Below are 12,181 nucleotides of genomic sequence, written 5' to 3'. Positions count from 1 at the left end.
CCTCCCTCCAGGGATCACCAGGAGCAGCCCTGTGGGTGGACAGCTTGGACCTATCCCTGGCTGCATTGAGAAGGAGCACATGGCCATTGGAAGCACGGGGCAGCTCAATAAGGGGGGCTGGGAAGGGCTTGGTAGAGGGTTTGGGCTTGTGCTGGGCTATTTGGAGAAGGTGTAAGCTCGGGGACCCACTCTGGATTGAATGCTCTCGGGAAGCTGGGCTAGTTCTGACCCGGGTGTTTTTGTGTTTTTCGTATGTTTGTTTGTTTTGAGACAGACTCTTGCTCTGTTGCCCAGGCTGGAGTGCAGTGGCATGACCTCAGCTCACTGCAACCTCTACCTCCCAAGTTCAAGCGATTCTCCCACCTCAGCCTCCCAAGTAGCTGGAACTACAGGCGCCCGCCACCATGCCCACCCGGCTAATTTTTGTATTTTAGTAGAGATGGGGTTTCACCATGTTAGCCAGGCTGGTTGCAAACTCCTGACCTCAGGTGATCCACTCACCTTGGCCTCCCAAAGTGCTGGGATTATAGGTGTGAGCCGCTGCACCCGGCCTGATCTGGGGTCTTAGCAAACCTTGTCTATGTGGCAGGGAGCCCACAGTGAGGCTAAGGCTGTGACTGGTGAAGTAGCTGCCCTCACTCCTGTTTGCTGAGACACGGGCAGTTTGGACTTTCGGTGGCTTGGATGACGTCCCTGCAGCTGCCTGAGCTCAGACACGAGGACGGGGGGGGGGTCTTGCTTTTGTCCTGACCCGTCACAGTCCCCGAGCGGCCTCGTTTGATGTTGTTGTTCTATCACACTGAAACTTTTGTGGCCCACAGGAAGACAAGCTGGTGTTTGGAGAGGGAGGGCTCCCCAGAGAAGGGGGAGGGCCATGGGGTGCACAACGTGGGCCCTCCCCAGGGCCCCTCCAATGTTCAGGAAAATTACCAAACACGCTCGGGCAGGAGGGCTCAGGTGTGGGCATGGCGGAGGGGCCACACTCTGCCCTGAGGTCTCGGGGGGCTCTGGATCTCCTGTAGGGCTCAGGGGTGAGGCAGAGGGGCTGCTGGCATGTAGAAGCCGTCAGAAACCCAGAAACCTGGGGGGATGGCTGGGAGCAGAAGTGGACTCTCCCCCATGAGAGGTCTGGGTGGGCCCCAGGGAAAGGCCCTCCCGACACTTGTTTGTGAGAATGGGCTCCATTCCCATTCTGGGACACAGGGCAGTGCCCTGTATTAGCCTGACTGCATTACTAGCAAGGATTACCTGAGACTGGGTCGTGTATAAAGAGAAGAGGTTTAATTGGCTCACAGTCTCACAGCGGGTACAGGAAGCCTGGTGCCAGCAGCTGCTTCTGGGGAGGCTTCAAGAAGCTTCCAATCATGGTGAGAGGCAAAGGGGGAGCAGGCATCTCACCCAGTAAGAGTGGAAGCAAGAAGGCAAGGAGGGGGCATCCCAGACTTTTAAACAACCAGATCTCCTGTGAACCAACGAAACACGAACTATCACCAAGGGGGTGGCGCTAAACCATTCATGAGGGATCTGCCCCCATGACCCAATCCCCTCCCACCAGCCCCCAGCTCTAGAGCTAGGAATCACTTTTCAGCATGAGATTTGGAGGAGACAAACACCCCAACCATATCAGCCCCCAAGGCGGAGCTGGCACTTCCAGAGTCCAAGGAGCCCAGAACCTCCTGAGAGAGACATAGCCGAGGGGCAAGCTCCCCCACCCTAACCAGCCCTGGGCTGGGAGCAGAGGGTGGGGTCCTCAGGCCTGGCTGGAGTCCGAGTCTCTTCCAGCTGCCACAGGCTACTGTCACTCCACTTGCCAACCTGAGCTCGGCACACAGGTGTGGTGCCCAGGAGTGACGCAGAGATGGGGCACACAGGTGTGGTGGACAGATGTGGTGCACAGGTGTGGTACATACTCAGGAGTTATACACAGATGTGGCGCACAGGAGTGATGCACAGATGTGAACAGATGTGGTGCACAGGTGTGGTACATACACAGGAGTTATACACAGATGTGCACAGGAGTGATGCACAGGTGTGGTGCACAGGTGTGGTGCTCGACTCTGAGGCACAGGTGATGCATTTATATGAATCTGCAAGGTATCTTTCATTCCCCAGATATTCACCAGGCACCTACTGTGTGCCAAGCCCTGTGCGGTATACACAGAGCTGACACAGAGCTGAGAGCCAGGATCCTTGCTTTCAAGGACTTTCCACTCTAGAAGGGAAGAGAAGGAGGTGAGAAGGGCACAGCAACAGCTGCTCCTGCTTGTTATGCTCTGGAATTCACCCCTGCAGGGCCAGGACTGAGGAGCCACCTCCCTCCGCCCCTGCATGTGAAGGGGTGCCACCAATCTGAGCATCTGAGACCAAAGGTCATGTCTGAGAAGCTAAAATGCAAAAGAAAAGCAGAGCACACGATGGGGAAAATACACCCAAATGTCATGTCGTTATTATTCAGAAAATTTTATTTCCCCTTCAAATCACAAAATGCTACACAGACACTACCTTTCAATCATAGGTCAGATCTGCAAATCAAGAGGAAGAGCCCTTCAGCAGCTGCAGGGGGCGGGGTAGTCGGAGTGGCAGGGGTGAGGCCTGAGAGTCAAGGTAGCAGGTGTTCCAGGAGCCCCAGGCAGAGGCTGAGAGCTGCCTCCCTGCCCGGTCTGTCATCAGAAACCAACTTCTGAGGTCATTTTCACCTCTCTCAGGAGACGCTGCAGCCCTGGGGTTTGGGACAGGATCTCCATCTTCCTCACATGCCCCTGGCTGGCACGAGAGTCCCATGAAAGGTGCCCTGTGGGCACAAATGTGTGCAAAACTGTAAAGCACATGCTTCAGATGGGTAAGCACCTCCAGGAGGATGGAGCAGTATTTGCCTGGGGAGGAGCCCGTGGGGCTTCCAGGCTCCAGTTCTGCCACTGAGCGCCTGAGCTTGGGAGAGGTTTTTCCATCATTATTCAAGTTCTTTTATACATATAATATTCTTTGTAACATTTTAAGCACTCTATAGAAGGAAAAATAATCTCGACGCACCCGGGCAATCTCACAGCCCGGGAGCCCTGGATGGAAGGCCATGGAACAGGGATCCCACCCTGGGCAGAGAGGCTGGGCGGCAGGAGACCAGGTTCCAGTCCCAGCCTTGCCCGATGTCCTAGTTTCTGGTGGCCGCTCCAACAAATAGCCACAAACACAGAGGCTTAAAACAATACAAATTTTGGCCGGGCATGGTGGCTCACACCTGTAATCCCAGTACTTTGGGAGGCCGAGGCAGGTGGATCACTTGAGGTCAGGAGTTCGAGACCAGCCTGGCCAACATAGCAAAACTAAAAATACAAAACTTAACCAGGTGTGGTAATCCCAGCTACTCAGGAGGCTGAGGCAGGAGAACTGCTTGAACCAGGGAGGCAGAGGTTGCAGGGAGCTGAGATCACACCATTGCACTCCAGCCTGGGCGACACAGCGAGACTCCATCTCAAAAAATAATAATAATAAAACAAAAAACATAAATTTCTTCTCTTACAGTTCTGGAGGCTGTGGTGCGGGTGGGGCTGTGCTCCTTCCAGGGCTCTAGGAGAGAATCTGGTCGCTCATTGCCTTTCTGGCTTCCAGAGGCACCTGCATTCCTTGGCTTGTGGCCCCTTCCTCCAGCTTCAAAGCCACAGAGGTAGCATCTTCCAATCTCTCTCTGTTTCCAGTGTCATTTCGCCCTTTTCTCACTCTGACCCTCCTGCCCACCTCTTATAAGGACCCCTGTGATGACGTCAGGTGGCCTGGGAGAATGCAGCACCTTCTCCCTATCTCAAGACCCTTATTCACATCTGCGAAGTTCCTCTCACGTAAGGAGTGCATGAGGCCACATATTCACAGGCTACAGGGATCAGGACATGGACTTCTTTGAGGAGAGGGCCGTTACTCTGCCGAACACATGATGTGGTCCTGGGTTAGCCACTGTGCACTGTTGGGGCTTTCTCCCTGACTATGGTCACAGGGGATAGGGTAGGGTCCAGGGGCGCCCCCCAGTGCACAGAGCCCTCAGACACGTCAGGTTTTCACTCAGTCCTTCAATGGCACCAAAGGCCCTCTTGGCCTAGGCTTCACGGGGCGGTGGTGGGAGGTACCCAGACTCCCGCATCCGAGAACTACATTTCATACAGGGCTTTAGATTCACAAAGCTCTTTTCTTAGGTGCAGGCAATAAACAAAGGCTCATTAACTATGTTTTAATGGCTCCATCCACCAATGGATAGGCAAACAAATGAAAGGATAAACTTGTGAAATTAGCAAGTGCAATGGTCCCCATTGCAAGAGCAAGGAGTCTGGGGTCCCTCAAGAAGGGACTCGGCCTTAGTATTTGAGCTGCAGGACCTGTGCCCTCTCCCTCCGATATATTGCCATGGTGCCCCCCGTCACCCTCAGGGTGTCAGGACGGTCCTGGCACTTGGTGGGCACTGGCCACATCTGCTCACTCAGAGAAGAAGGGAAGGAAATGTGAGGTCAGGCCGCCACTGTGACTGGGGCAGGGGCCTCGCCTGAGCCTCCCGGCAGCTTCCCACAGCCTCACGTGACTGAGCAGCAGAAACACGCACAGGCTGGGGTTTCCTGCCAGGCCCCAGAGACACGCTCAGCTCTCACAGGGTGACAAGGAGGAAGAGGCTGATGGGCTCGTGGTCACTGCCAGAGCTACGACAGGCACTCGCGTGCCTTCGAGGGGGTCCAGGTCTCAGATGCCTTCCGGGTCACCTGAGGTGCCTTCACGTTGACCCCAGTCCTGGGCCCCTCAGAGGAGAAGAGCTCAAAACCCTCTGAAAGCCAGCAGCATGGGCTCCAAGCCAGGGAGCCTGGGTTCAACCCTGGCTCTGTCGGGACTTGCTGCGTGGCCCTGGGTGTGATGTATAACCTCTCTGAGCCTCAGTTTCCAATTCTGTAGAGTGGCAACAATAATATATATCTGTTGGCTGGGCGTGGTGGCTCACATCTGTAATCCCAGCACTTTGGGAGGCCGAGGCGGGCACATCACGAGTTCAAGAGATCAAGACCATCCTGGCCAACATGGTGAAACCCTGTCTCTACTACAAACACAAAACTGAGCTGGGCGTGGTGGTGCACGCCTGTAGTCCCAGCTACTCGGGAGGCTGAGGCAGGAGAATCCCTTGAACTCAGGAGGTGGAGGTTGCAGTGAGCCGAGATCACGCCACTGCACTCCAGCCTGGTGACAGAGCGAGACTCCATCTTAATAATGATAATAATATCCATCTGTTGCAGTCAGGGTCCCAGCAGAAGGCAGAGCTGACCAGGTGTTCGTGTTCACAGAGGCGTGGGCAGGTCAGGGAGAGCCAGAGGCCAGCAGAAGAGGGAAACTGCTACCAGCCCTGGGGTTGCAGAAGGGAGGGAAGGAAATGGTGCTTTCCCCGGAAGCCAGTGGAGCTAAAGCCTGGCAGAGCATCCGGGCACGAGCTGTGGTCAGCATGCAACCCACGGGGACTGCCAGGGTCAGCAGAGGGCGAGAGGAGAAGCGCCTCATTCTTTCCTGCTGATCTCTAGCCACTGCCTCCATGGGTCAAATGCAACCAGGTGGGGGACGCCATCCACCAAGGTCAGCCTCAGGGAGCAAGAGTGGGCAGTGAGTGAATCTGGGGAGCAGGGGGTGCCGCAAATGACGTGGCCAGCACCACACACCGTGGGGTCATTTATTCATTTACTCACTCATCCTTTCAACAAATACCTATTAGGCACCTTCTAATACCTGCTGAACACTGTTTCCAAACACCCAGAGACACTTTGGGGAAGAAAAGAGACAACTCTCCTTTCTCAGGGAATTCATGAATTCCTGAATAAACTACATAATAAAGAAATAACCGGCCAGGCGCGGTGGCTCACGCCTGTCATCCCAGCACTTTGGGAGGCCGAGGTGGGTGGATCACCTGAGGTCAGGAGTTCGAGACCAGCCTGGCCAACATGGTGAAACCCCTTCTCTAGAAAAAATATAAAAATTAGCCAGGCATGGTGGCATGCACTTTTAGTCCCAGCTACATGGGAGGCTGAGGCAGGAGGATCACCTGAACCCAGGAAGGTTGAGGCTGCAGTGAGCTGTGATCACACCACTGCACTCCAGCCTTGGTAACAGAGCGAGATCCTGTCTCAGAGAAAGAACTAATCAAATGTAGAACAGAATGCCACATCCAAGCACTAGGAAGAGAAACAAAGCAGGGAAGGGAACAGGGTGTGGGGGAGACCATCTTAGACAGTAAACCCAAACAACATATAGAGATAGGCTCTCTAAAAGACAATGACATTTTGGAGGAAATACGGCATTGCAATGGGAATACCCATGCCATGGTAATGTATATGTGTGTGTAGGGAGGTAAAGGAAGACAAAGGCGTTTTTTTTTAAAGACGGAGTCTCACTCTGTTGCCCAGGCTGGAGCGCAACGGGGTCATGCCATGGTAAGGCATATGTGTGTGTAGGGAGGTAAAGGAAGACAAAGGCGTTTTTTTAAAGACAGAGTCTCACTCTGTTGCCCAGGCTGGAGCGCAACGGGGTGATCACAGCTCACTGCAGCCTCAAACTCCTGGACTCAAATGATCTTCCCAACTCAGCCTCCAGAGTAGCTGGGAATATAGGTGTGCACCACTATGCCTGGCTAATTTCTTTTTTTTTTCCTTTCTTTTTTTTTTTTTTTTTTTTTTTGAGACAGTTTCTCTCTTGTTGCCCAGGCTGGAGTGCAATGGCACGATCTGGGCTCACTGCAACCTTCATCTCCCAGGTTCAAGCGATTCTCCTGCCTCAGCCTCCCAAGTATCTGGGATTACAGGCATGCACCAACACACCCATGTAATTTTGTATTTTTAGTAGAGACAGGGTTTCTCCATGTTGGTCAGGCTGGTCTCGAACTCCCAACCTCAGGTGAACCACCTGCCTCAGCCTCCTGAAGTGCTGGGATTACAGGTGTGAGCCACCGCACCTGGCACCACATTTTCTTTATCCAGTCTATCATTGATGGGCGTTTAGGTTACTCCATGTTTTTGCTATTGTGAATAGTGCTGCAATGAACATAGATGTGCATGTGTTTTATGGCAGAATGATTTAAATTCATTTGGATAGATCCAGGATGTACCCAAAGGGACTGCTGGGTTGAATGGTACTTCTGCTCTTAGCTCTTTGAGGAATCGCCACACTGCTTTCCACAATGGTAGAACTAATTTATACTCCCACCAACAGTGTATAAGCATTCCTTAAACAAAGGTTTTTAAAGGAAAAATGAGAAGGATTACATAATTGTTTTGAGATAATTATCCTTGGCTACAAGGATTAATAACAAGGGTGGTGCCAGTCCCAGGCTGGACAGGCAGTTGCTGGGCAGATGTCCTTGCAGAAGTATTTTTGGTGTAAGGTTGTGACAGCCTTTGTGCAAGCGTGAAGTTTTTGCAGGGTCCTTTGCGGTTTTTTTTCCTTTTTTTTTTTTTTTTTCCTGAGACGGAGTCTTGCTCTTTCGCTCAGGCTGGAGTACAGTGATGTGATCTCGGCTCACTGCAACCTCTGCCTCCCAGGTTCAAGCAATTCTCCTGCCTCAGCCTCCCAAGTAGCTGGGATTACAGGCATGCGCCACCATGCCTGGCTAATTTTTGTATTCTTAGTAGAGACGGGGTTTCACCATGTTGGCCAGGCTGGTCTCGAACTCTTGACCTTGTGATCTGCCCACCTCAGCCTCCCAAAGTGCTGGGATTACAGGCATGAGCCACCGCACCCGGCCTGCAATAGCTCTTGTTACCAGGCGTTTATGCACGAGAACCCTCCCTCAACGGCCCTACCCGGCATATCTGTCAGGGTGTTTTTTTTAACAAAAATGATGCCAGTTTCATTCTGACAACTTTTACAATAGTCCATAGATCATGCCTAGGGAGTCCCAGGACACAATCCCTGACTTTCCTTTAAAAACATTCACACCGGCGAAGACCGGCATCTTAGGAACCACCAACGCTTTCTGAAAAAATACAAGAAAAAAAAAATGAATCGATCTTCAAATTAAGAACAAGGTGAGAAGTAAAAGCAGCCTCTCTGCCGCACTCACTGGGATCGACCCAAAGCTCCACTAGGTCTGAGGAGTTGGGCGGAAATCTTCACCCTTAATATTCCTTATCGTGAATCCCTGAAACCTGCAGACCCATGTGTGCCCACCCAGGGAACCCGGACCTCCTGCCGTCCTGCTCCCTCTTCCTCGCAGCATCTGCATTTGGAGACAAACTGTGTGTTCACCCTGGCTAGCCCCCCACCTCTGCAGCCCTGCCGTGGAGGCTCCAATCTTAGCTCCACCACCTATGAGCTGTGTGGCCTTGAGTAAATTACGTCACCTCTCTGTGTCCCCAGACGTCTGAGCTCTTAAAGGAAGATGAGGAGAGCACCCACTTCAGAGTTTCTTGCAGGAGCTAAATGGGGCAATGCTTATGGAGCACCGCAACGCCCCTGGCACATAGCAAGTGTGTGGCAACCATCAGTGTTACCATATGGCTACAGCTGATGTTATTCTGATGGACCTTATACCCCAAGTTAGGAAGGAGGGGGTGTCTCCACATCTAACTATAAGCAACCTCAAATCTCTCCTTGGGAGACTGCAGACGGTGCCAAGGCACTGGATCCTCAAATTCCGGGTGTGCTAGGAAAGCCTGACAAGCTGGGCCTCCCTTGGTCTCACTTCCTGCCTCAAGGGCAAGGGTTTACTGAGACAATGCCTGCAAGGCAGGTGCGCAGACTCCTGCTTCCCTTCCCCTGCCCTTTGAGAACCAGGCTTCAGCGAGGCCAGGACCCTGAGGATCTAGGTTGCTTTTGTTCCCTGCAGAGGTCAGAGGTCAGCAGACAACACCCACATGGCCAAGTGGGGATGGCCCTGAAATGCTGGGGGCATAAGCAAAGTGTCTGGGCTACAGGCTGGGCTGCCACCTCCTCTCAGACGGGGCTCCATCCCCCACCAGGGCAGCCTCATGTTCTGGCAGGAAATGAGAGACAGGCTTGTTCCATAGAAGGAAAAATTGATACACTGGACTCCATCAATATTAAAAACTTATGCTTTGAGAATAAACAATTAAGAGGATGAAAAGACAAGCTACAGACTGAGAAAGTATTTGAAAGTATTTGCACACCAAATCCTCCACCCTCTTTTTTTTTTTTTTTTTTTTTTTTTTTTTTTTTTTTTTTTTTTTTGAGACAGGGTCTCACTTCTGTCACCCAAGCTGGAGTGCAGTGGTGTGAACTTGGCTCACTGAGACCTCAACTTCCTGAACTCAAGTGATTCTCCCACTTCAGCCGCCAGAGTAGCTGGGACTACAGGCATGTGCCACCACACCCAGCTAATTTTTGTATTTGTAGTAGAGACAGGGTTTCACATGTTGGCCAGGCTGGTCTTGAACTCCTGACCTCAGGTGATCTGCCCGCCTTGGCCTCCCAAAGTGCTGGGATTATAGGCATGAGCCACCGCACCCAGCCTAATTTTTGGTATTTTCAGTAAAGACAGTTTCTGCATATTGCCCAGGCTGGTCTCAAACTCCTGGGCTCAAGCAATCCCCACGCCTTGGCCTTCCAAAGTGCTGGGATTACAGGTGTGATCCACCACGCCCAGCCAAGAACTCTTAAAAATCAACTTTTTCTCTGTCGACTGCTCATGGGGTTAAAAAAAAAATTTAATGAACATTTTTTTTAAAACCAATCCAATTAGAAAATGGGCAAAAGACATGAACAGACCTACCACTGATGGGATTTACAGATGGTAAATAAGCTCTTAAGATCGTTTTGAATCTTTAACATCAATAGTCGTTAGAGGAAGGCAAATTAAAACCATGAGATCTCACTACACACCTATCAGCATGGCAAAAATAAAACACAGGGACAAGATGAAATGTTGGTAGGGATGCGGAGAAACTGGATCACTCAAGCTTTGCTGCTGGGAAGGCAAAGTGGTACAGTCACTCTGGAAAACATTTTGGCAATTTCTTAAAAATCCAAACATGCAACTCCCATACGACCCAGCAATTACACTCCTGGGCACTTTTCCCAGACAAACGAAAACTTATGTTCACACAAAAACCTGTACACAAATGTTTATGGCAGCTTTATTGGTAATAGCCTCAAACTGGGAATCAACCCAGATAGCCTTCAACAAGTGAATGGCTAAACAAATTATGATATACCCATACTATGGAACTCTTACCACGCCACAATAGCAAGGAACAAACTACTGAAACACAAAGCAACTTGGAAGAATCTTCAGGGAATTATGCTGAGTGGAAAAAAAGCAATCTCAAAAGGTAACATACTGTATGATTACATTTATATAACATGCTTGAAATGATAAAATTACAGAAATGGAGAACAGGTAAGTATTTGCCAGGAGGTAGGAGGGAGGGAGACGAGCACATAAAAAGTCCACAGGGGGGTCCTTTGCTGATGGAATGTTCTGTATCTTGATGGCATCTATGCCAATATCCTGGCTGTGATATTGTAGTACAATTTTGCAAGATTTTACCAGTGGAGAAAACTGGGTCCAAGACATCTCCGTATTATTTCTTATAACTGCACGTGAATCTACGATTATCTCAAAATAAGAAAGTTTAGGCCGGGTATGGTGGCTCACGCCTGTAATCCCAGGACTTTGGGAGGCCCAGGCAGGTGGATCACCCGAGGTCAGGAGTTCAAGACCAGCCTGGCCAACAGAATGAAACCCTGTCTCTACTAAAAATACAAAAATTAGTCGGGCATGGTGGCAGGCACCTGTAGCCCCAGCTACTCAGGAGGCTGAGGCAGGAGAATCGCTTGAACCCAGGAGGTGGAGGTTGCAATAAGCAGAGATGGCACCACTGCACTCCAGCCTGGGCAACAGAGCAAGACTCGGTCTCAGAAAAAAAAAAAAGAAAGAAAGAAAGTTTAACTAGAAGTAGGGGAGGTCCTAGTGGTCACACACCAAGAGGCTGGATTAGATGACCTCAAAGGTCCCTCCAAGGCCAGGACATCCCTCTTGGCAGCACAGGGTTCAGAACAGGTCCACCTCCTTCTGGCACCTCCAGGGCCCTGTTTCCAGCCCCACCCCAGTACTAGATCCAGGCACTATCTGCCCAGTCTAGATGCCACCCAGACACTTTAGGCCCCTCTGTCCAGATGCCCTCCCCTCCCTCTGGGATGCCCCATCCTGCTGTCCAGGCAGAGCTGCTCACTACCAGGGCCCTATAGATTTCAAATAGAGCACCTGGGGTCTGGCCGGGCGCTTGCTGTCCTGGAATCTGGTCACCAGGAAGGCTGGCCATCTGACCTGTCTCATGTCAACACTGTTTCTGGGGGTCGAGTGGCTTAGCTTCAAACAAGCACAATGATGGAAGGAAAAACAAACAAAAAAGCTTTCCAATTGAATATGGACACAAATACTTGCACAATTGCATTCTAAAATAGTAAAACAATCACCACACCAAAAGACAATAACCATCACCACCCGAATGCCCACAGCCTGGCCCCTAGGACAGGACCTTTGGCTTCTACCAGGCACTCACTGTCAATCCTGCCAGGGATTCCTGGGACAGACACCACTGCTCCCCGGCCCACTGCCCCCACCACAGCCACGTATCAACGGAGAGGTACTTAAACAGGGTGAGGCTGTTTAAGTGAAGAGTGAAAAGAAACCCTTTTCGAGACACTGGGGTGTGGGATGTGGGTTGTGGGGTGCAGGATGTGGGGTGCTGGATGTTTCCACCAGGGCAGTTCTTGTCAAACTTCACAGAACTCTGGAACCACCCAGAGGGCTTGTTGAAATAGTGGGCCCAACCCCGACTTTTGCTTCTGTAGGTCCGGGGTGAGCTCAGGGACTCCGCACTGACGGAGGCCACACTTTGAGAACCACAGCCCTGGGCTGTTTTTGGTGCCAGGCCCGTTCGTCTTCCCCTCCCTCCCCGCTCCGCCCGCGGCTGGACCCCGATCCCCGGGACAGGGACTGAGTCTGACCGTCTGATTTGTCCTCCCGGCTTCTGGCGCCCCACTCTGACCGGGACTTGGGGAGGGGGCGCTCTCTGGACGTTTGCGGCCCGCAGAGGGGTAGGCTGAGGGCGTCACGGGCCGATCCGGGCCGCCGGGTGACCCGGGACGCCCCCTGCCCCGGCGGGCGCCGCCCACAGCCTGCGCAGTGCTCAGGGGCGGAGGCCGGGAGGGGGCC

At 52.0% G+C, this 12,181-nt stretch overlaps 1 long non-coding RNA gene across 1 annotated transcript; it reads right to left on the bottom strand.

Moving 5' to 3' along the window:
* Nucleotides 1-2,443: 2,443 nt before the first annotated feature.
* On the bottom strand, nt 2,444-12,103 carry LOC135965407 (uncharacterized). The gene is made up of 2 exons (XR_010578310.1): nt 11,974-12,103; nt 2,444-2,791 (listed from the first exon to the last, which is right to left on the bottom strand). It is a non-coding gene; the product is annotated as an uncharacterized lncRNA (long non-coding RNA).
* Nucleotides 12,104-12,181: the final 78 nt, after the last annotated feature.

This window comes from Macaca fascicularis, chromosome 10 (assembly GCF_037993035.2).
Source record: "Macaca fascicularis isolate 582-1 chromosome 10, T2T-MFA8v1.1".
Classification (NCBI taxonomy): Eukaryota; Metazoa; Chordata; class Mammalia; order Primates; family Cercopithecidae; genus Macaca; species Macaca fascicularis.
This window is presented reverse-complemented; position numbering and strand designations above follow the sequence as displayed.